At 36.8% G+C, this 25,216-nt stretch overlaps 1 protein-coding gene across 9 annotated transcripts in view; it reads right to left on the bottom strand.

Moving 5' to 3' along the window:
• Positions 1–25,216, bottom strand: part of EXOC6B (exocyst complex component 6B) — a 717,212-nt gene that overhangs the window by 555,234 nt on the left and 136,762 nt on the right. The window lies entirely within an intron of this gene.

Raw genomic sequence — 25,216 nt, 5'->3', positions numbered from 1 at the left:
TGTAGATCAATTTCCTGGTATAATTATTTCCTCTTCCTTTTCATTATGCCCCCTATCCACCACCATTTTCATTACCATATTACTGTTCATTTAACCCCAGTATTTGTAGGTCTATGCCTTTTCCCAAACGTACCTCAAATTTTTTTTGAAAGTAGGCAGAAACATACAATAAATTAATAAACAAACTGGAACATACACAATATGAAAAACATGCAGTCTTTTGACTATAGCCCAAATTCCAAAAAACAACCTAAAATGAGATATTATCTTCCCATCTAAAGACGATAAAGTCACACAAGAAGCAAATCTCTCCATGGGATCTCTATCCCCTCAATGAAGCAACTGCTAATCTCTTACCCACTGTATAACAAGCAAAATCCTTTCCACATACCCATGATTCACTTTTCACTGAATTGCTACAATTTTTAATTCCAATTCCTAATTATTTTACCATAAAAAAGAAAGTGAAAGAACTGTGAGCACAACTATATTTTACTGCCCTGAGCCTACATAAGGGTTCTTTAACTTGTTACTCAAATGCAAACAGATTCTGTGAAGATTTTTTTTGCATCCAAAATTTCTCTATTGCAGTGACCACAATGCTGGCAAAAGCCTCTTGAGCTGGAAGCAGAACAAGATTTCAAATAATTTATAAATAATCATTTCAAGAACATAATCTTTTCTTCTTTTATCCCACAAAAGAAAGTATTTTGTTCAAGACCCACAAGCTGTCAACTTCTCAGCATACCCAAAATCCCACTTAGTTCTCTATTGTAAACAGTGTAGTATTTCACTACCACATCAATAAATAAAATTCTTGAAAGAATCAATTTTGTGTTTGATTCACATTTGTTCTGCATATGCCAATGAACCTAAGGTATTTGTAATGTTAAACTCTTAAAAGCCTCAGCTTACTAAAGGGCAATCTGAAAACAGCAAAAGGTCTATCCCATGTAGATCAGTCTGGACAAACCCCAAAATGAGCAATCACAGCATAAACTGGTACAGTGGTCTCCTTTACTAAACACTATCTCACCCTCTCCTTTTAGTAAACATTTTTTAGAGTAAGAGTGAAGGATTAGCTTTTAAAAGTCAGTCTGCCGATAGGCAGTACTATCCTAATTCTTTAAAACTATGACTGGGACTTCCCTGGTGGTCCAGTGGTTAAGAATCTGCCTTCCAATGCAGGGGACACAGGTTAAATCCCTGGTCAGAGAACTAATATCCCACACGCCGCATGGCAACTAAGTCCACGGGCCGCAACTACTGAGCACGTGAGGCACAACTAGAGAGCCAGTGTGCTGCAACTATAGAGCCTACGTGCGCCACAACTACAGAGCCCATGCACCACAATTAGAGAGAAGACCGCACGCCACAATGAAAGATCCTGCGTGCCACAACTATGACCCGATACAGCCAAAAATAAATAAATAAACATCTTTTAACATATACCATGTTCTTGGATTGGAAGAATCAATATTGTGAAAATGACTATACTACCTAGAGCAATCTACAGATTCAATGCAATCCCTATCAAATTACCAATGGCATTTTTTACAGAACTAGAACAAAAACATCTTAAAATTTGCATGGAGACACAAAAGACCTCGAATAGCCAAAGCAGTCTTGAGGGGAAAAAACAGAGCTGGAGGAATCAGACTCCCTGACTTCAGACTATACTACAAAGCTACAGTAATCAAGACAATATGGTACAGGCACAAAAACAGAAATACAGATCAATGGAACAGGATAGAAAGCCCAGAGATAAACCCACACACCTATGGTCAACTAATCTATGACAGAGGAGGCAAGGATATACAATGGAGAAAAGACAGTCTCTTCAATAAGTGGTGCTGGGAAAACTGGACAGCTACATGTAAAAGAATGAAATTAGAACACTCCTTAACACCATACACAAAAATAAAGTCAAAACGAATTAGAGACCTAAATGTAAGACCAGACACTATAAAACTCTTAGAGGAAAACATAGGGAGAACACTCTTTCACATAAATCACAGCAAGATCTTTTTTGATCCACCTCCTAGAGTAATGGAAATAAAAACAAAATAAACAAATGGGACCTAATGAAACTTAAAGGCTTTTGCAAAGCAAAGGAAACTACAAACAAGGTGAAAAGACAGCCCTCAGAATGGGAGAAAATATTTGCAAACGAATCAACAGAAAAGGATTCATCTCCAAAATATATAAACAGCTCATGCAGCTCAATGTTACAGAAACAAACAACCCAACCAAAACATGGGCAGAAGACCTAAGCAGACATTTCTCCAAAGAAGACATACAGATGGCCAAGCAGCACATGAAAAGCTGCTCAACATCACTAATTATTAGAGAAATGCAAATCAAAACTACAATGAGGTATCACCTCTCACTGGTTAGAATGGGCATCATCAGAAAATCTACAGACGACCAATGCCGGAGAGGGTGTGGAGAAAAGGGAACCCTCTTGCACTGTTGGTGGGAATGTAAATTGATACAGTCACTGTATCAACTGTATGGAGGTTCCTTAAAAAACTAAAAATAGAATTACCATATGACCCAGCAATCCCACTACTGGGCATATACCCAGAGAAAACCATAATTCAAAAAGACACATGCACCCCAATGTTCATTGCAGCACTATTTACAATAGCCAGGTCATGGAGCAACCTAAATGTCCATCGACAGACGAATGGATAAAGAAGATGTGGTACATATTTACAATGGGATACTACTCAGCCATAAAAAGGAATGAGATTGGGTCAATTGTAGAGACGTGGACGGATCTAGAGACTGTCATACAGAGTGAAGTAAGTCAGAAAGAGAAAAACAAATGTCATGTATTAACGCATATATGTGGAACGTAGAAAAATGGTACAGATGAACCAGTCTTCAGAGCAGAAATAGAGACACAGATGTAGAGAACAAACGTATGGACACCAAGGGGGGAAAGTTGGGGGGAGGGGGGGCGTGATGAATTCATAGATTGGGATTGACATATATTCACTAATATGTATGAAGGATAACTAATAAGACCCTGCTGTATAAAAAAATAAATAAAATTCACACAAAAAAAACTATGACTAATCTAATCAAAAAGCTGGGAGGAAAAAGCCTGAAATAATTTAATTATCTTAAATATAGTTAACAATACATACTTATTGCACATACTTCCAGGGACATTTGTAGACTGGTATTCAGAAAACACTCTCCTTTCTCAGCCTTTTGACAATTAGGCTTTTTCTATTCTCTTTAATTAGTAAAAAAAATTATGGGGACTTCACTGGTGGTCCAGTGGTAAAGAATCCGCCTTACAATGCAGGGGACGCAGGTTCAATCCCTGGTCAGGGAACTAAGATCCCACATGACGTGGGGCAACTAAGCCCACGCGCCACAACTACAGAGCCCACACGCACTGGAGCCTGTGCGCCACAATTAGAGAAGAACAGAAAACCCGCAAGCCACAACTAGAGAGAAGTCCGCGCGTCACAACGAAAAGCCCACATGCTGCAGCAAAAGATCCCGCAAGCCTCAACGAAGATCCTGTGTGCCACAACTAAGACCCAATGCAGCCAAAAATAAATAAAATAAATAAATAAATCTTTTTTAAAAATTACAGAAACGTAGCTCTTTCTAATGGCACAACAAAGATGAATTATCTACAGTATCCTTGAAATTCCCCTCAGGAGCAATGTACAAATGCTATTCTGATCCAATGTCTTCTAACAACAACTTTGTCTCCATCAATGTATTTGCCTATTAATTGATCTATCACAGAATATTTTGTTATAACTATGGCAACATCATGAGTTTGTTCATTCTTGATTATTTAGTCTGTACACAAGAGAGATGGCTTAGCTCAATCTCTGTAAAATTCCATTAATGGAGTCCAGTTCCAGGTAAAATGGAGTAAACATATTCAAACCTATCTCTCCTACTTGCATATAGCTATAAAATATGGACAGAAGGCATACAGCAGCTATTTGAGGACTTTGAAAAGTAAACAGTAGCAGGCTGTACTTTTTTTTTTTTTCCCTTCTGGTATCTCCTAGCCTGAACTCAATGTACCATAAACTTGGAAATGGGCCACGAAGCTTCAGGATCTGCCCTCTGATTTTGGCCCAAGAAACAGGAAAGGGACTACCTAAAGTTCAGAGAGTACAGAAATATCCCATCTTTTTTCTCTTTCTTTTCTCCATCCCACCATAGCCTATAAGCAATTTCTAAACAACAGTGGCACTGGTCACTAATGAGATCCTACAGGAGCTAAAACCCTTAAGCGAGAAGAACCTTTCCCTCCATACAGTGGAGCTGTGGTTCTTAGAGGGTGGGGCCAAACCAAGTGCTTTTTTCTTTCTCTCTGTCTTCCCACTGTTTGGCTCAGGATGAGAGGGCAGGTGGGGAAGTCCCACAAGAAAAGCCCCAGCTTTCTAGCTAGAGGATTAAGAACAAAAGCCAGGGAACTGAAAAATAGCTAGTCAATGCAATAAAACAAGAATGGGAAATTAAAAGCATACAGATTAGAAAGAAAAAAAAAAAACTGTTGCTATTCACAGGTGACATGATTATCTACCTAGAAAACATCAAAGAATCCTTAAAGGGCTTCCCTGGTGGCGCAGTGGTTGAGGGTCCGCCTGCCGATTCAGAGGACATGGGTTCATGCCCCGGTCCGGGAAGATCCCACATGCTGCAGAGTGGCTGGGCTCGTGAGCCATGGCCACTGAGCCTGCGTGTCCGGAGCCTGTGCTCTGCAACAGGAGAGGCCGCAACAGTGAGAGGCCCACGTACCGAAAAAAAAAAAAAAGAATCCTTAAAAAAGAAAAATCCTACGACAAAAAAGTGAGTTTGGCAAGCTTGGAGAATGTACTATCAACACACAAACATCAACTGTACTTCTATAAACTATCAATAAATAATTGGAAAACAAAAAGTTTAATATCACTTACAATAGCTTAAAGTAACTGAAATATGAAGTAACTGGTATAAATCTAACAAAATATATACAGGCTCTGCATGTTGAAAACTACAAAATGCTAATAAAAGAAATCAAAGGAGACCTACATAAATGGAGAGACATACCATATCCATGTATTATTAAAAGAGCCAACAATATAAAGACATCAATCCTTCCCAAACTGAACCACAGATTTAATGCAATTACAATTAAAATCCCAGTGGGATTTTTTTGTAGCTATTGGATAAGCTGATTCTAAAATTTATGTAGAAAGGCAAAGGAACTAAAATATTTTTTTATTTTGGAAAAAGAAGAGTAAAGTGAGAAGAACTATACTACCTGGTTTTTAAGACTTACTTTAAAGCTACAGTAATCAAGACAGTATATTATCGGTGAAGGGATAGACACATACATCAATGATCAGAAATGACAGAAATAGACTCATATCAATATGGCCATTTGACTTTTGAAAAAGGTGCAGAAACAATTCACTGGAGAAAAACATAGTCTTTTCATCAACTGGTGCTGGAACTCCTGGACATTCATATGTACCCCGCCCCCCCTCCCAAAAAAAAGCTTTGCACTTAACTTTTTACCTTATACAAAAATTAAAAATGAATCATAGTCCTAATTGCAAAACCTAAAACTATGAAATGTTTCATAGAAGAAAATATTCACAGCCTAGAGTTCTTAGACATGACACCAAAATCATGATCCATTTGTTTAATCTGAAAAACTGAACTTCATCAATATTAAAAACTTTTGCTGTGTGAAACACACTGTTAAAAAAAAAACTTTTAAATGAGCTACAGACTGGGAGAAGATATCTGCAAGTCACGTATCTGACAAAGGCCTTGTTTCCAGAATACGTAAAGAACTCCCAAAATCCGAAATAAGAAAACAACCAACCCAATTTAAAAATGGGCAAAATATTTGAGCAGACACTTCACCAAACCAAACCAAACCAAACAAAAATCACCTGGATGTCATGAAAAGATATTCAAGATCATTAGCCAGTACAGACAGGCAAATTTAACCATAACATATCACTATATATCTAAGACTTCTAAGGGTGGGGGTGGGGTGCAGGGGGAGCTGACAATACCAAGTACTGTGGAGGATGTAGAGAAAATGGAATTTTCAGACATTGCTGGTGGGGCATATTCTAAAAACAGTTTGACCGTTTCTTAAACAGTTAAACATACACCTACCCTATAATCCAGCAATCTCATTCTATAGCATTTTTCCTAGATTTATCCTAGAAAACTTATGTTCATATAAAATCCTGTACCTAACTGTTTATAGCAGCTCTATTTAAAAAATGAAAACAACCCAAATTCTTTCAAAAGTTGACTAAACAACTTGTGGTACATCCATACAATGGGGTAATATTCAACAATAAATAGGAGTGAACTACTGACACATGCAACAATTTGGATGAATATCAAAGACATTATGCTGAATAAAATATGCCAGTCTCAAAAGTGTACATATGTATGATACCATTTATATGACATACTCAAAGAGATGAAACTATAGTGCTCTCAGGGGGGGAGGACTATAAAAGAACATCACAAGGGAGTTTTAAAAATCAGTAACAGAAAGATAGATGGAAAAATCCCAAAATAATTGGAGATTAAAAAACACACGTCTAAATAACATATGGGTCAAAGAGGAACTCTCAAGAGAAATTTAAAAATATTTTGTACTAAATGAAAATGAAAATATAACTTATCAAAATTTGTATGCTGCAGGGCTTCCCTGGTGGCGCAGTGGTTGAGAGTCCGCCTGCCGATGCAGGGGACACGGGTTCGTGCCCTGGTCTGGGAAGATCCCACATGCTGCGGAGCGGCTGGGCCCGTGAGCCATGGCCGCTGAGCCTGTGCGTCTGGAGCCTGTGCTCCGCTACGGGAGAGGCCATAACAGTGAGAGGCCCGCATACGGCAGAAAAAAAAAAAAAAAAAAAAATTTGTATGCTGCAGAAAAAGTAGTGCTTACAGGGAAGTTTATTTCTATATGATTCCAAATTCATGACATTATGGAAAAGGCAATATGGGGACAGTAAACAGATCAGTGGTTACCAGAGGCTGGAAGAGGGAGTGAAGGAGGGATGAATAGGTGGCGCACAAGAGATTGTTAGGGCAGTGAAACTCTTCTGTACGATAGTGAATGGTGGATACATGTCATTATATATGTGTTATTTATACTGTTGAAGAAAAAAGCCATAGAATATACAACACAAAGAGTGACACTAATGTAAACTATGGACTTTAGTTAATAATAATGTATAAATTTGGCTCATCAATTGTAAAAAAAAAAAAAGTACCACACTAATGCATGATGGAATTTACGGAGTATATGGGAACTCTCTGTATTTTCTGTTCAAATTTTCAGTAAACCTAAAACTGCTCTTAAAAATAAAGTCTATTAATTTATTTTAAAAAATAAAAAAGAGAAGAAGCCACCCATTATTCGAATACAGAAAAACAGTTATAAATCCTGGGAACATGAGTGATCAAGAACAATGCAGCAGGCAAAAGTTCCAACCACTTCAAGAGGCCAAGAAATCCTCACAACGCTCAAAAAACAAGTGGAAGGTTCACTGTCAAGCTTCTCTTACCCAAATGTAACTGTAATCTAAGATAAAGACCATTCAATTTTTAATAAAATAAGAGATAAAACCTAAGTCAAAGAAATGATTCTGATTTATAAAGAGAGTGGGTACTCTTTTCATCAATTTGTTTTTACATGTTTCAGAGCTCAAAACAAAATATGAGGAATTAATACTACAATAAATATATCATTAACCCTGGGATCAGAAACTATTTAAATGTATATCTATACAATTATAGAAACACCAAACCAAACAGTACCATTTCCTGATGATTCATAAGAAGTTCCAACATGACACTATAATTCACCATAACTTTCTCCTCAAAGTTCTATAAAAAAAGAAAGAGCACCAGACACAAAGAAATCAAACATGCTATTATGCCTTAAACTAGGGATCTCCATGCTGTGTGAGTGTTGAGGATGAGGCATTTAAGAAATCTGTGGAGGAGGTCTGGTTATCACTATATCCAGACACTACTGGCCATCAGTGAGCAGGGTCAGAGATGCTAGACATTCTGAATGTGTCAAATAGTCCTACAAAAGCAATGTCTGCGGTCCCAATCACATTCACGTAAGCAAAAACTGTAATTAGTTATCAGAACCCATAACTTGAAGGTTTTAAACAGCTTTAACATACACTGAACTTTCACAAATGCAATGACCATGTAAATTAAGGGAAAACTGTGTTCTGTGGTTTGTCCAGAACCTCACAAAGAGTTGCTCTCCAATTCAGAAAATTAAGCATCAATAGTAATGCTGCTTATGGTATTTAAGTTGCACACACAGTGTGCTGGTATGAGTCTGCATTTATAGATATAACATACAAGGTTAACAAGTATCTAACCATTTCATTATGCCTTCAATATATTCCACTATGTCTTCAAGCATTTTTAGATAAAAATACATAATTTTTCACCTATGGAACTTTTTGTGTTTATTCATTAGAAGATCCATAAACAACATTTTATACAAATCTTAAGCAATTCTTTTACAAACATGTCCAGAATTCATAATATTTTATAGAAACAATATATAACAGACCTAAGAAAAGGAAACAGCTTCAGATTGCTGGGATAAAAATAAGACCCCCATCCCTGAAGCAAAGACCTCACAGAGGGAGGAGCAGGATCCACCACAGTAATACTTCCTACCCTCATTTTGTAAACACTCAACTCCCAATTACTAATTGTTTCCTCAAGGTTGTAGTGTCAGAAGAGACAAAATGGAGAGATGTCTGGTAGGAGCCCCACTGGAGTAAACTGCTTAATAAACATTTTTTTAAATACACAGGCTCAGATTCACATCTGTAGGAATTATACAGTCTTAATGGTGCCTGCTCCAGAGTCACTCATGCACACCTGGATGAGTTGTAAAAAAAACACTTTACAAGTCAATAAGTTATATCATAATACAATTTTTATGTTATGATAATATTTTATTATGTTACTTTCCTTTTATTTCTCCTTTATATTACAGTTAGGTATTATATTAGTTTTTGAATTATGTACAGAGGTAGATTACATTATCTACTTATTTTATTAAGAACTGCAAAGGGGGCATTACAAAATATTCCTTATAAAAAGGCAGCATTAGCTCTGACAGAGTTGAACCAGTATATTAAACTATACCACCTCTCCCTTGAAATTCTTCAAGTCTCTCCTTTTTCGTTTAACCTGGCCATCACACTGCTTACCAGCAAGCCTACCCAAAACACAAACGTGGTCATGCCCATCTGATGCTTATAAACATTTTACAGAGCTAAAGGAAAAAGCCCAAATTCCTCAAAATGGCATTCAAGACCCTATATAATATGATACTATTATTTGCCCAACAATATTTCTTTTTAGGAACTTTCTCTCTCTCCCCTCATACTGAAAACTTTCTTCATTATAAAAGAACCTGTAACACCTCTCTCTTCTGGCTCTCATACTTCTTTATTGAATGCTATAGTTAATCTGTTTTGCTAGCTTCACCTCCTTTCCTCATCCTCTCAATTTTGGAGAAGTTCCTGTGCTTAGTCCTTAGACATCTTCTTTATCAACACTTTCCCTTCAGGTGATTCCATCCAGTTCTGTGATGAGTCTCAAAATTATATTACAAGCTGAGGCCTCTCTCCTGAACCGCAGACTCATAAATCTCCCTACTCAACATGTGTACTCATAAGTCTTACAGGCATCTCAAACTTAACATACCCAAAATCAAACTCTTGACTCCCTCTCCCAACTCCTCCTCCCCCACCAAAAACCTGCTCCACCCACATTCTTCTCCATCTTGGTAAACAGCGATTCCATTCTTGGAGCTATTCAAAACAAAAGCCTTACAGTCATTCTTGATATCTCTCTATGCTACAACCCTACTTAATCCACCTACTGGTTCTACACTCAAAATATATTAAATCCAGAGTATAAGCCTTCTCCACCACTACAGTCTTATCTAAGCTACAGTCCTCTCATGCCTTCATTATTGAAATTGCCTCCTACCTGGTCTTCTTATTCTACTTTTACCCTCTCTGTCTATATTCCACACAGCAGTGAGAGTGATGTACCCAAGGGTCAAAAAAGTGATCAGGGCTTCCCTTGGTGGCACAGTGGTTAAGAATCTGCCTGCCAATGCAGGAGACACAGGTTCGAGCCCTGGCCCAGGAAGATCCCACATGCCGCGGGGCAACTAAGCCCGTGCACCACAACTACTGAGCCTGCGCTCTAGAGCCCACGAGCCACAACTGCTGAGCCCACGTGCCTAGAGCCCGTGCTCTGCAACAAGAGAAGCCACCGCAACGGGAAGCCCGCGCACCACAACAGAGAGTAGCCCCAGCTCACTGCAACTAGAGAAAGCCCGCGTGCAGCAATGAAGACCCAACGCAGCCAAAAATAAATAAATTAAAATAAAATAAATTTTAAAAAGTGATCAATTCTTTCCTGGTCAAAACCCTCCAGGGCCTTCCTTCTCACTCAAAAGTAAGTCTTTATACTAACTTTCAAGGCCTACATCAGCATTAATCAAGACTGGATACTTAGAATCAGTTGAGAAGCTTTTAAAATATACCATTGCCCAGGCCCCATCCTCAGTGATTCAGGTTCAACTGGTCTGGAGTGTAGGGTATTGGTATTTATGGAATGAATGAAGTGACTGTCAGTGATATGCTCCACCCCAACGGTGCCCATATGACACGGGCTAGCCAGAGTACCCCATTCTTCTGGTAATAGTTTAAGACTGAGCATATGACTCAAGCTGAGTCATTTTCTGAGCTTTTATTGAAGTTATCTGGAGAAGTATTGGCTGTTTAATATTATATAAGCCTAGAGCTGCTGGCAGCCATCTTTGCCACCTCGTAGAAAAAAACCTCCCTAAGTCATCACAAAGAAAAGCAGATATAATTAGCACATTAGATCCATCTGTGGATCCATTCCTGGAACTTTCAACTATGTACACCAGTAAATTCCTCCCCACCGGCCTTTTTTTTGTGAAGGTAATTAGAGTTAGTTCTCTATTACTGGAAAGAAAATAGTTCTTGGGACTTCCCTGGTGGCGCAGTGGTTAAGAATCCGCCTGACAATGCAGGGGACAGGGATTCGAGCCCTGGTCTGGGAAGATCCCACATGTCGTGGAGCAACTAAGCCCATGCACCACAACTACTGAGCCTGCGCTCTAGAGCCTGTGAGCCACAACTACTGAACCTGCGTGCCACAACTACTGAAGCCTGTGCACCTACAGCCCATGCTCTGCAACAAGAGAAGCCACCGCAATGAGAAGCCTGCACACCACAACTCAGAGTAATCCTCACTCGCCGCAACTAGAGGAAGCCCGCGCGCAGCAATGAAGACACAACACAGCCAAAAGTAAATAAATAAAATAAATAAATTTAAGAAAAAAAGAAAATAATTCTTATCACAAAATTATAAGCATGTATTTAGTTTTTAAGTTCCTAAAGATTATTCTTTCTACACCATCAACACCCAATTACACAGTAAAATTCATGAGAAGACTGTATTTCCTTCACAACTACATTAATAATACAGTGTCTGACACATAGCAGACAATAAGTCTTTATTGACTGACCAAAGGATTTCTTTTTTTTTAAACATTTAAAACTTCCCTTCAATCATTAGTAATACTGAAGAAGGACTTTTGCATTGGCAGAAAGTTTAGATTATATGACTTAAAAGATATCCTTTACCACTTTGATTTTATGAAACTATGACTTCTTTATTTCAGTGAGTTTCACTAGGAAGTCCCAGTAACCCCAATTCCCTATTTCCCGAGTTTGGTCCTTTGTACCTCTATCAATCAAGCATATTCCCAATCTCCCTTCAACAACATCACCCTTCTTCTGAGATTTCTCTCAGATCTTGTTATATAATTAGGAAAGTCCTGTCTCTTATAGACGATCAAGCTCTCCACCTTCAATATTCTTTCAAATGCAGAGTCCCAAAGCATTTCATTAATTAATAGTCTTGGAACCAGTGCTATCTCAACTTCCAATGTTCTCCACTTACTTTTCACACTCCTGTACACACAAAGATGCATTTCTACAGATGCCCATTTATTTTAATCATTTATATCTATCCAATAGTAATGATTCATGTACCTTTAAAATGGCTGTGCATCTGACTGAAAACCAACATTAAACAATGTTTATCTGTTTTAGCTTACAAAGGCCTAGAAAACAGACAGTGTCAATTTAACTATCTAAATTGCCCAATACACAACAATAAGTGTGTTTAATAATGATACTTGAATGCTTCTTAAATATATTCCTTTCATATCTTTAGGTTAACAGCCACTTCAGTTGCATATCCCATCTACAAAATCAGGTTGACCATGTTTCTTTATATACCACTCAAAACAGGCAAAACTAAAATATCTTGCTCTGCCATAATTTATACAGATATGTACAGAGCATAGTCCAATCCTGAGGAGTGTTATTGATAAATGTCATATGATCAGGGCATATCACTAACTGGTTCTTTGAACTTTGTTTTGACTTTCATACCTGGAATTCCATAATGCAAAATTTCTATAGCTGATTAAAAAGTTAAATAGATAGAATAGAATAGAATAAAATAAAATAAAAGCTGAACATGATCTCTCCCAGTTTAAAGATAGCATTTAAACATTCCACTAGTCTGATGTCCTAAAGCTGGGATTCTAAAAAAAAGCTGGGATTCTCTATAAGTAACTGATTATGCAAAATGAGTCAATTACTTAAATACTTATGTTGTGGAATTTTTATAGCTCATAAGCTCCCCTGAGGCAGTTTCAAGCAGCTAAATGCCTTCAACTCACATGTCAAACATGAGGATCAGAAAAAACAATGTGCAAAACACAAACTTCTCTACGTATACTCTATCTTTGGCTCAATACAGACACCTACATAGTGCTTTCCTCTATGTTCTACTAGTATGTCCCTAGTACCTGAATCAAGCTATAACTTCCTCTGCAGTAGAATTTAAACACAAACACACACACCCTCAATGGCTTTTTCCAAAGAAATTCTCATTGACTAGAAGGTAGACTCTGGAAAACAACCCTTATGAAAGGGCTGACATGAATAAACAAAGCTCTGAACCAATATGTATTCATCTCATTCTAGTTAAAAAAGAAGTAGGTTTTCTATTTTTGAGGGAAAAAATTAGCTTTGCTTATGATAAGCCATTCTTAGTCTTTAGAGAATGCCCTGGCCATTTTCTGTCTCTCAACTCAACCTTTCAAATAATTTTTTTTAAAGGTTCAAACACTACAAAGCATCTGATTTAGTGAAAAGCACTTTAAATACCTCTCCAAGTACTCCCCACTGGATCAAAATGTCATAGAAATGTTGTAAACACTATCAGTCATGTTCCAGAGAACAATTTAAACAAACATTGTTTTGCTCTTTTGTCTGGAAAAGTAATTTCTGAAGTGAAGAGTTCAAAACTTTTAGCCCTACGTACTATGCAGTAAGAAAAAAAATACATCTTTTAAGCATCAGAAGCAGAGTACACAATAGGCTTTGTCTTGTTAAACAAAAGAACAGGCTTTTCCTTTCGATCATTTCCAGCTGTATGATCTGGCCTTCATGGAATCAGAAATTAACAGCATATGGCATCTGGCTACCTGCACAGGCTGCACATAAAATCTCAAGTCTTCAATAAGATTAACAGGTCTAGTGGTTGAGAGTAAAAGGGGAACCACCAAATGCTATTTCCAAAACAGAGGCAATAGCTCTAACTAAAAGAAGGCAAGAAAAAGCATCTTTATCTAATCAGATGTCAACTGTATTCAGAGAAACAATCAGATCACAAGATCTTCTGCCTCCTAGACAACTGAAAAAGATAATACCACTGACTACAAAACTATCGTGGTTCTCAAACAGGGAAAGAACTATACAAAAAAAAACACCCAAAACAAAACAAAACATAACCCCAAAACAAAGAAGTTCTGAGTTAGCCCACATGATGACACATCAGAGTTTTGCTTTGGATCCAAATGAGCCAGAAACAAACAAACCAAAAAAATTCAAATGACTTACTGTTCTTACCATAAGGTCCACTAAGTCTTAGTACCAGAATATCAAAATACATAGAATCTTGGACTAAAAGATCTTCAAGGATCTTCTAAAATAAAACCATTCCAGATAAAACATTAAATTTACCTTTCTTATTAATATCCCTGGACCAAAAATCTGCTAACTTTTGGAATATATTCCAGTGTTTCAGAATCCATACAGCCCTAATCTCTAACCTGATTCTCAACTATCAGAGCACAAACCCTACACCTTCCTTTCTGCAGTTCAGCAAAGTGGAGACAATGAGTGCACAAGAGTAAAGAATAATTAAGTACCTTCAAACTTATAAGAAATAGATCCTTATAACACTGATAACTGATCCTTTCCAGCCCCTCCCCAATTCTTTCTTTTACAGCTTCAGGCACTCAACACCTTCAAGCCTACTCTTCACACTTTTAATCCTGTTTAACAGTTTTATCTGGACCCTCTCCAAAGCATTACACATTGAGCTTCAGTGGGCCCGAAAGTCAAACAGTGGTATATTCCTTGACAGTTTACTTCATAATTCCTAGAGGAGAAAGAAAATATAATTTATTAATAAATATTATGAGAAGTGGGCTTAAAGTAATTTCATCAATAAAGTTTCATTCTGCCCTCAAGCATTTGGATCTCATAAAAGAGTTCCTCAACAGTGCCTTAAGTGAAGACAGAGGAGGAAACCCAAACACATTCAAAGGAGAATTAAAATCTCATAAAGGCATACAATCCAGAATAGACAAAATTTTAAAATGGGCAATCCATGAGAGAGATAACTGCTTTAATATTTTTAAGGCATACATGGTCTGAGAACAATCAACTATTGGAATTTCTATATCAAAAGCTCTTTCACTGACTATGGGAATTGCTAGATTCCAGTAGGTCTATCTAGATTTAAAAAAAAAAAAAAACTTAAAGGAACAACAAACCTATTTTCATCTCTTAGATTCTCCCTCTCTCCATACTTCTCACCAGGACCCTGACAGCCTGATGACATCAATGTATTATACACCCTGAGGCGCTAGGTCAAATGCAGGAATCTATCTATCACAGCTGCTAATGTTTTATCTTCACTTGAAATTTTAGAAATGCAAATGCAATGCACCAACAGCTGTTTACACTTTCCACTTTTTCTTGTAAAGCTGGTCATGAAATGTGGCTTGCTGAACATTTGTAACACAATCACCAATTTCTGTTTCAATGCTTATAAATGCTGCTGCCACTAGTGTACAATCTGATTTCACTGCCCAGTAGTAAAACAGTGTGGCTGGTTGGGCACTGGTTCCCTAGAAGAGGTGGCAATGAGAAGGAGACAGTGCTGCTTATTAAGGAACTGAAGCAGGCTAACAGCTAAAACATACACAATAGCAGTCTGTTTAAATTAGGAACATAGAAATACTAACATGTACATGTGTACCTATCAAATTGACATGCAGTATGAATTCTCAAAAAGTGCACTTGATTAAAATTTGCTAGGACCTACTGTTTTGTTGTCTACTAGGATTTCTACTAGGATTTCATAAGACACACACACAAAAAAAAAAAACCCCAAAGATGTAATTTCTCTCCTCTAGAAATTAACAAACTAACAGGAAAATTCTTAAAATCATTCTGGGCTATCAACTACTTTAAAACCCCAATGGAAGGTAAGATCACTCTGTCCAGAAATTATTTGCAAATACATATAATATTGCAGAGGGTTAATGGACCTACAGATCATGGACCACAGACTAAAATTCCAGTAGGCACACGAAAAGATGCTCAACATCACTAATTTTCAAAGAATGCAAATCAAAACAACGAGGTACCACCAGTCAGAATGGCCATCATTAAAAAGTCTACAAATAACAAATGCTGGAGAGGCTGTGGAGAAAAGGGAACCCTCCTACACTGCTGGTTGGGAATGTAACTTGGTACAGCCACTATGGAAGACAGCACGGAGGTTCCTCAGGAAACTAAAAATAGAATTATCATATGATCCAGCAATCCCACTCCTGGGAATATACCTGGACAAAACTATCATTCAAAAAGATACATGCACCTCTATGTTCATAGCAGCACTATTCACAATAGCCAAAACATGGAAACTATTTAAATGTCCATTGACAGATGAACGGATAAAGAAGATGTGTTGTGTGTGTGTGTGTGCGCACACGTGTGCATGCATGCATGCGTGTGTGTGTCTATAATGGAATACTACTCAGCCATGAAAAAGAACAACATAATACCATTTGCAGCAACATGGATGCAACTAGAGATTATCATACTAAGTGAAGTCAGAAAGAGAAAGATAAACACTGTATGATGTCACTTATATGTGGAATCTAAAATATGGCACAAATGAACCTGTCTACAAGACAAAAACAGACTCACAGACATAGAGAACAAACTTGTGATTGCCAAGGGGGAGGAGGGGACGGAGAGGGATGGACTGGGAGTCTGGGGTTAGTAGATGCAAGCTGTTAACATTTATAATGGATAAACAACAAGGTCCTAATGTATAGCACAGGGAACTTTATTCAATAACCTGTGATAAACCATAATGGAAAAGAATATAAAAAATGTATATATGTGTATAACTTAGTCAATTTGCTGTACAGCAGAGATTGGCAAAACACTGTAAATTAACTATACTTCAATTTAAAAAAAAAAGAATTCCAGTTCTAAAAAAGGACATTTTAAGGTAAACAAAGGAAATGTGGGTCTCTTAGTTGTAATCTGTCAAGATTATGTTTTTAGAAGTGTATTTTCCAGGAGAGAAGAAAGGAAGTTCAGGAGAAAGAATAAAATTTCTAACATTAAAACATTGGTGGGGCTTCCCTGGTGGCGCAGTGGTTGAGAGTCCGCCTTCCGATGCAGGGGACACGCATTCGTGCCCCGGTCCGGGAAGATCCCACATGCCACGGAGCGGCTGGGCCCGTGAGCCATGGCCGCTGAGCCTGCGAATCCAGAGCCTGTGCTCCGCAACAGGAGAGGCCACAGCGGTGAGAGGCCTGCGTACCGAGAAAAAAAAAAAAAAAAAAAAAAATGGTAATTTCATGGGACTTCACTGATGGTATATAAAATGTGGGAGAAAAGGATGGAAAAGGTAAAGTTTACATTTATAATTGGAGAAAAAATTCTGAAAAAGAGAAAAACAGAACCTTGAAATTATTAAATCTTTGAATTGATATAAATGGTGACAGAAGATTTCAAAAGAAAAATCGAATAGAATCAATATTTGGCTGGAGACAATGATTCTGATAGTACTAGCAATGGTGAACAGCCCGTGGGAAGGCTGTACAGTATAGAGATTAAGAGCACAAACTCTGAACAGGTGATCGTGGACTGGATTTGGGGCCAAAACAAATGTTTTTCTTTTATAAAATTTTAGAGAGCTCCTGTCTATCTGCTAGATTGGATGCTGCCTGATTCATGAATCGCTGAATAAAGCCAATAAGATCTTTAAAATTTTTTAATTGAATAAGGTTTGTAGATTGGATAATATGAATATTAATTCCCTGATTTTGATAATGTGATTTTAAAAGAGAATATATATAAGATATATATATATTATATAAGAGAATGCATTTTTAGAGGAGGAGTTATGTCTGCAACTAATCGTTTGGAAAAAACTAATAATATGTGTAATTATATGTAGAGAGAGATGGGTAAAGCAAATATGGCAAAACGAAAACATTTGGGCAATATGGATAAAGTGTATATATACTTATTTGTACAACTTCTGTAACTTTTCAAGTCTGAAATTACTTTAAAAAGTATTTAAAAATATGTGCTCTGAGCGTGGCTGTCTAGGTTCAAATTCTGGCTCTGCCACTCACTATGTGACATTAGACAAACAAGTTTTTTAACTTTGTCTCTGCTTCTGTTTCCTCATTTGTAAAGTAGGGATTAATATAATACTACCTCAAGTTGTTGTAAAGAATAAAATGATAATGAAATAATTCATGTAAAGTGTTTATTAAAACAGTATCTGACAAATAAGAAGCACTCAAATCTTAATCACTATTGTTATCATTCCTTTCCAAACATCATTCTTATTCCTGCCCCATTTCAGCCCACCACTCTCTGCCTTAGACTAAGCTAATTACAGAAAAAAAGAAACAAACTGGGAAAAGTCATGGTTTTTCATCTTTAGCTTCAAGGTTATTGATCCTTTGTGTGGGCTCCCTGTCTCCAGGCTGGTCATTCTTTAACCTATTCTCTGATGGCTGTCAAGCGGGATTTTTATACATATAATTCTTTATACATACAATCTGATAAGTTGATACCATCCTTAAAATCTTCAATATTAGCTTTAAATAAAATTGTAACTCTTTTAACTTATTATATAAAGCCCATAATGATTTAGTTACAGCATACCTCTTTGTTCTCATCTCTCAACACACTTCCACAAATATACCCTTCACTCAGGCCTCAGCGTAGTTCTCTGAATACAAACCTTCAATCCCTAAAACAGATGATTTTTTTCTGCCTAGAAGAGGACCTCACCCTTATTCATCTAGCCAACTCATATTCTCTCTCAAAACTTATCTCAGTATGATGTAAATGCCTCTCTGAGCACGCAAAACCCTACATGCACACCTCCACCACGGTATCATACTATAATCACTGATTAGTCTATCATGCTCATTAGGTTCTAAGCTTCTTAGGGGTGGGAATTCCCTGGCAGTCCCGAGGTTAGGACTCTGTGCTTCCATTGTAGGGGGCCCAGGTTCGATACCTGGTCGGGGAACTAAGATCCCACAAGCCATAGCATGGCCAAAAAAAAAAAAAATTTAAGCTTCTTAGGGGCAAGAGCTATGTATTTTAAGTTTTTTAATTCCAAGCACAAAACCTGATATAATATAGGCTTTCAATTAGTGTGTTGAGTGAATTAATCTCTTGATAAGAATCTTGACAAGAAATTCCAGTATGTCAGTAGACAAAGGATAATCTATTGAGTAGCATATGAAAGCATTTGTCCAAGGCAGAGGACTAATGTTTAAGTAAAATCTATACTTTTAACCAAGTATATAAAATGTTAGCCACGCAAGTTTTCATCTTTAAAAACCAGCTACATGCCTCAAGATCTCAGGAAAAGTAGACGGCAGTGTAGTTTGGTAAGAAAGGGCATTTCCCCTAAAAACATGTTCACTGATTTCCTAATATACACCAGTAAAACAATATTGAGTTCTTAATTTATTAAAAACAATATTAATAATTGAAAATACTTTTGCTGCCAGAGGCATACACCATATGAGATGACAACTTTCTAAGTTCCTTCTCTCCACTAGCAGTGAAACAGGATGGCCTAATTTCAGTTCATAAAGTTATTTCTAAAACTAGAGTATCTAAAAAAAGAGAACTAACACAATTTGTCTGTGAAGCCTTTTAATCTTGCTAGTCACAATGCCTGGTTAATTCCTATAATCAAAGTCTTGACCAGAGTTCTTTTTGCACAATGAGTTGGGAAAAACACATGGCCAAATAAAAAAGGTGCTGGAAATAGGCCCTTGAGCTGTATTAAACACAATGGAAATAACATTTGAAAATAGTATTCTTCCCAGCTGGGTAAGAAACACAATGGCTCCAACCATCTGCTCTTTCTTCCTAAGATTCCTTTTTCACAAATGGACAGGCTGACATTATTTATTCCATTCAAGAAACAAGATCCCTGGAGTTGAAGATCACAATTTAAACCAGATAAAATTCAGACAGTAGTAAGATTAGAAGTGTACAAACTCCTAGACATATTTTATCTTTTTTCTATTTATATTATTTTCTCCACCTCCTTTGCTATCCCTTCTGTAAGAAAACTCTGTAAGAAGATTCTTGGAAGAAAACATGTTTTGGAGTACTTTTGAAAGGAGAGATGATGGACCTGAAAATAAACCACAGGGTAACCGTAAGAGATAAGTAGAAAGCACAGGAGAAAACCAACTGTTCACTTATTCAATGATTTTAAAAGACTTATGTGATCTGGTAACAAAGTTACCAAATAGTAATATTTGAACTGGTTTTGTTCTGACTTTATAAACATAACTAAGAAGAAAACTATAAGGAAGAAATCCATCTTGATCCCATATTAAAGTAGAAAGGCTATGAAGCTATTCTGTGGTATTGTTTTATAACCTAGATCTTCAAATACTATCGTGGGATTATATGTAAACACGGGAAAAGACACACCCTCTAAAATTGTTCTTTCTTTCAATGAGCCCCCATAAAGTTCTCATGCAGTTCTAGGGTTCTGTGGAACCACATATGAAAATCGCAGGAACAGTTTTTTACTCCTAACTGCAACTAGTTTTTACAATACTTCTTAGAATACCAAACTCTATCAAAATTTGGCAATCTTTCTGCCCAGGTATATCAACAAAGGACTGAAAAGCAATTGAGTCATATTAAACCTGACTTAAAGAGTTTTTGCACAAACCACCACACACTCAAAGTAAGAAAAACACTTACTTTGAAAGCTTTTAGCATCTGATTCAGTTTCACTGGCTTATGAGTTCCTAGAAGGCAGAACTATGCCTTTTTCATTTTAGATTCTCTGCCTTCCTTAACCTTGCCCACCCAGTGCCTAGTATAAAGCTTTGCATATTAAGAAAAAAAACGCTACTTTAAAAATATTAGAAACAATGCAATGTCCAGAAACAGAGGAAAAGTTATATTATGGTATTTATATAATTATATAATAACTATTTAACTGTATAGTTATTATATAATTATATAAATACTATATAAAATATTTTAAATGATTTGGTATACTTATGGACATTATGTCTAAGATGTGAATAAAAGGCTATATAGTTTGTATATATAGCTTAAGTTCATTTTTGCAAATATGTATATACTCACATGTATATGTATTATACAAATGATTCTCATTTATCCATAGATTAAAAATATAAAATCTTTTCACCAAAAGATTATCTGTGAGTAGTGGGATTTTTGAATGATTCTCACATTCCTGGTCACATACATCATTATAGAGTATATGAAATTTTTAAATAACAAATATTAATCCCTCCCATGGATATCAAAACAATTTAAATGTTTTTATGTTGGAAAAAAAAGTCAACTAAATTTATCTCTCTAAGCTAACTACTATTCTTTTTCCCAAATCCCTGAAGTGACTTCAGCCCTGGTAGCCCTCAGGTCCTTTGTCACCTGCCTTATCACTCTACCTTTCTGTCTTACTGTCCTTTGTGTTTTCTTTACTCACAGCTCCATCCACATCCAACAGCAGGGCAGAAAATTCACTAGGTAAGCTGTTACAATTTGGTTTTATGTCCCTTCCATCTCTTATTTATCATTCCCACATTAAAACAAAAATAAATGTTGAACACAATGAGAATACTATACACCCATCAGAATGACAAAAATTAAAAAGGCTGGCCACAACGAATGTTAGCAAGGAGGTAGAGCAATTGAAACTTTCACATATTAATAGAATGTAAAATGGAACAACCACTTTGCAAAAAGGTTTGGCAGTCTCTCACAAAATTGTGACCCAGAAGTCCACTCCCAGGTATATTTACCCTGGGAAATGAAACATGTCCACAAAAGACTTATAAGAGTGTTCAGAGTACCTTTCTTCATAATAGCCAAAAACAGAAACATCTTGAGCGTCCATCCATAGGAGAATGAATAAACACTGTTCAATTGATGTAAAAGAATAAAATTCAGCAATGAAAAAGAATGAACTACTTAAACATGTAACAATATAAACGCATCTCAAAATCATTATATGTGAAAGAAGCCTTATATAAAAGAGTACATATTATATGAATCCATTTATATCAAGTTCTACAACAGGCAAAATTAATCTATAGTGGAAAAAGTGGTTGTCTCTGGGGAGAAACGAGTAGAGGACCGAACAGAAAGAAGCATGAGAGAACTTTCTAGGGAGATGGTAATGTCCTATATCTTGACAGGGGTTAGGTTAAACAAGTGGATATACTTATCAAAAACTCACTTCAAATTTGTGCATATTATGGTATTTTAAATTTATCTCAAAAAGAATAATCAAATGAATACTGAACTCTAGCTAATGTTATGCATCCTGAAGTATTTAGAGATTAAGTGTACTGATGTTTCACACTTACTTTGAAATGCATAAAAAAAGATGTGATGGGTTGAGGAATAATAGATAGATGACAAAACAAGTATTGTAGAATGTTAACTGTAGAATCTAAATATGGGTGTTAACTGTACAACTGTACAATTCTTCCAGCTTTTCTGCATGTGTGAAATTTTTCAAAATAAAATGTTAAGAAAAAAGTAAACTTTGACCTGCAACTCAAATTACTTTTTGCTCAGTCTCCAGAGATAGCCTTATTTGGGGGCAAGTAAAGTCCAATTTCCCTCTACTGAGACCATTAGACAGGCACACTCAATATGCTACTTAGTAGTGGAGTCAAAGTGGTAAATCAGCAAGCATGCCTGGAGGGAAGACCAGTCCCAAAGGATGAGCCAAACAGGAAACTCACTGGTGCAAAGCAATCAAAGAGCTTCTACACTACTACTAACTGTAACAGCACCTTTGGTGACTTCTTTCTTGCGCTAAAAAATCAAGAGCACTTTCAACCAGTACAAATCCTCTTTAGGGGAGTCTGCCACCACCACCCAAACGTTCTTAGGCAGCTTTTCTTCCTAAGTACAACCAGAAGTACCTTCTAACAAAAACACACACAGCTTTGAATTGCAGCATGGGACAGATTTATGGAATATGGAAGACATTAAAGTATTCACTTTCTCTCTGAAAATAAAGAGCACAGACTCATAAACAATGCCTGAAAGGCATTTCAGCAGCTTAATCCACGCAGGACATGTTTTGCTTTTTGAGACAATCAGGAACTGTTGGGTACAGGAAGCCATAAACAACAAGAATTTGGCTTAAGACGGAGAACAAAATAAATGTTTTTTATAGAGATCACTTAACATTTTTTGAAGGGGTTTATTTATGTGTGACAAGGTCTACAAGACACAACTTGTACATAAGCAGCAGCTCTTACAATACATCTAATATTGATTGACTTCTTACAACAGTGGCACCAAGCAGGACCAGTCTGTCAGCATTTCCATCAATAATTACATTTGCTGGGCTTAATAATTCCCTTTTTCCAATTTTCTCCAGACAGAGAAAACCACTTAGCTGGTTCTCAGCATTCAAACTCAGCCAAGAGCTTTTCTTTAAGTTCCATCACACTTGAAGCTAGAGTTTTGCAAAGTGGGTTTCCTGAGGAAGGCTCAGGCTTTTAAGTCTAAGAGACAAAAGAGTCATGATAGAAAAACCACCCACAGAATTCTGTAACTTAACAAATATGCTACATACAAAATTCACTGAGTTAATACAGTCTAAAATAGAATAAAACACACAATACCATGGGTGATGGAAGAAAGATATTCTCTTAGGGAAAAATTACTAATCAACAGGTATCTTAGAAAGTACAATTATGATCTGATAATCCTACTAAAGTAAAACAATTTATGCATATGGCACAGATTTTTTTGCCAAGGAGTAGTATCTGAAAAAGTCCAGGTTTCAGAAATGAAGGATTAGAGACTTCTATGTAACCTGTTTGGAGACTTCTGTGTAACCAAAGCAAGATTCTGAATTCTTTATTCACCCCATCAATAAAATTAACCAAACTTTCTAAGTTATTTATGTTTAAAGACTTTGAATTTCTCATATACGTAACAGTAAATAAGTACTACTGCTATAGTCCTTTCTTCCGACTACAAAAGAGGCCCTGTACAATATACGTAAGTACATCCCAAACAATGAAACTCAGCACAAATATCCTACACAAATAGAGAACACATATCCCATGCCACTAAAACTGTAAGATCTTAGTTTCTTCCCCAGCTTTCACTTCTGTGTTTTTCTTACTCAAGAGCATTTTATGAATAGTCCGAAAAGAAATAATCGCTTGGAATGTTTTCCCTCAGATGCTCAGAAATATATATTTTGTTAACTACTGGGGCACTATACACAACCTACCATTTTATTCAATACTGCTGGCTGTACAGCCTTCTTTTATTATATTTTCTTTAGTGAAAACTACTTCTATGATGGCAGATTGAGCATGCACTGAGCTAAACTCCTTCCTTAAAACTCCACTAAAATAAAACTGAACAGCCTTTTTTTTAAAAGGCACAAACGTACAAAAATCAAAGAGTACAGAAGAACAAACAACAACAAAATGCTGGAAGCTGGAAAGTAGAGGGCCCAGTTGGTAACCAGACCAAGTAAGTAATGGGGAAAACCAAGTGGCAGCCTGACTTGCACCATATCAGTAGCACTAGGTATCTCTGGAAGGGAGAGTAGAAAATGAAGCTTGAATAGGCTTAGTTGAAAGTATGCTTAAGAAGCAATTAGACTCTCAGATTCCCCTTTCTAAATTCATCTGGGCACCACCTATCCTTCCCTCATCACAGCAAAAGGCTAGAAAGTCTCTGGACTGGGGAATAGCTGTCACAATTGAGAACATAAGAATCATTCTGAAAATGGGAGATTAACCATGAGAGTTTACTTACTAAATGTTGAGATCCCCAATCTTTTCCTCCCACTTAGACTCCTTAAAATGCTGGCAAGCAAGAAGGATTCTAGAAGCTCCTACTTGGGATAATTTGACCAGCCGCCCCCCCCAAAAAAAAAAATCACCAAAAGATACTGACAAAGGAAGTTTCTCCCCAGAGAAATTGTCCATCCAGATCACCCTACAGGCGGGGGGAACAGAAGAGGGAACAACTTCAATGGGAGTTGGAGTTAAGTGGCTATGTAAGTATGCTTTGTCTTGGATCTACTAGAAACTCACATTTATTGCTGAGTATGTATAGAAACAGGGTCCAGACTTCTCATTGCTATTGATTATTGTCTTATTTTAAGATCCCCCAGAGACAAGCTTTTCAGTCCAAGGAATTTATCTGGGAGAAGACACCGGGAAGGATTAGTAGGGACATGAAGAAGTGAGACAATGAAAAGAAAGAAGCCAATAAAGGGTCTATTATCAAGCAAGTTAGGTCAACTGAAACTTAATTCCGTGGAGTACTCAGATATAGTATAGAATACTTACCTCAGAAGTATTCTATACCATCCTCCCACCTGATGGTCAAGGGAGCTGACGTATTTACACACCAAC

This window comes from Stenella coeruleoalba, assembly GCF_951394435.1.
Source record: "Stenella coeruleoalba genome assembly, chromosome: 13".
Taxonomy (NCBI): Eukaryota; Metazoa; Chordata; class Mammalia; order Artiodactyla; family Delphinidae; genus Stenella; species Stenella coeruleoalba.
Note: the sequence above shows the minus strand (reverse complement) of the source record. Positions and strands in the feature narration are given on the sequence as shown.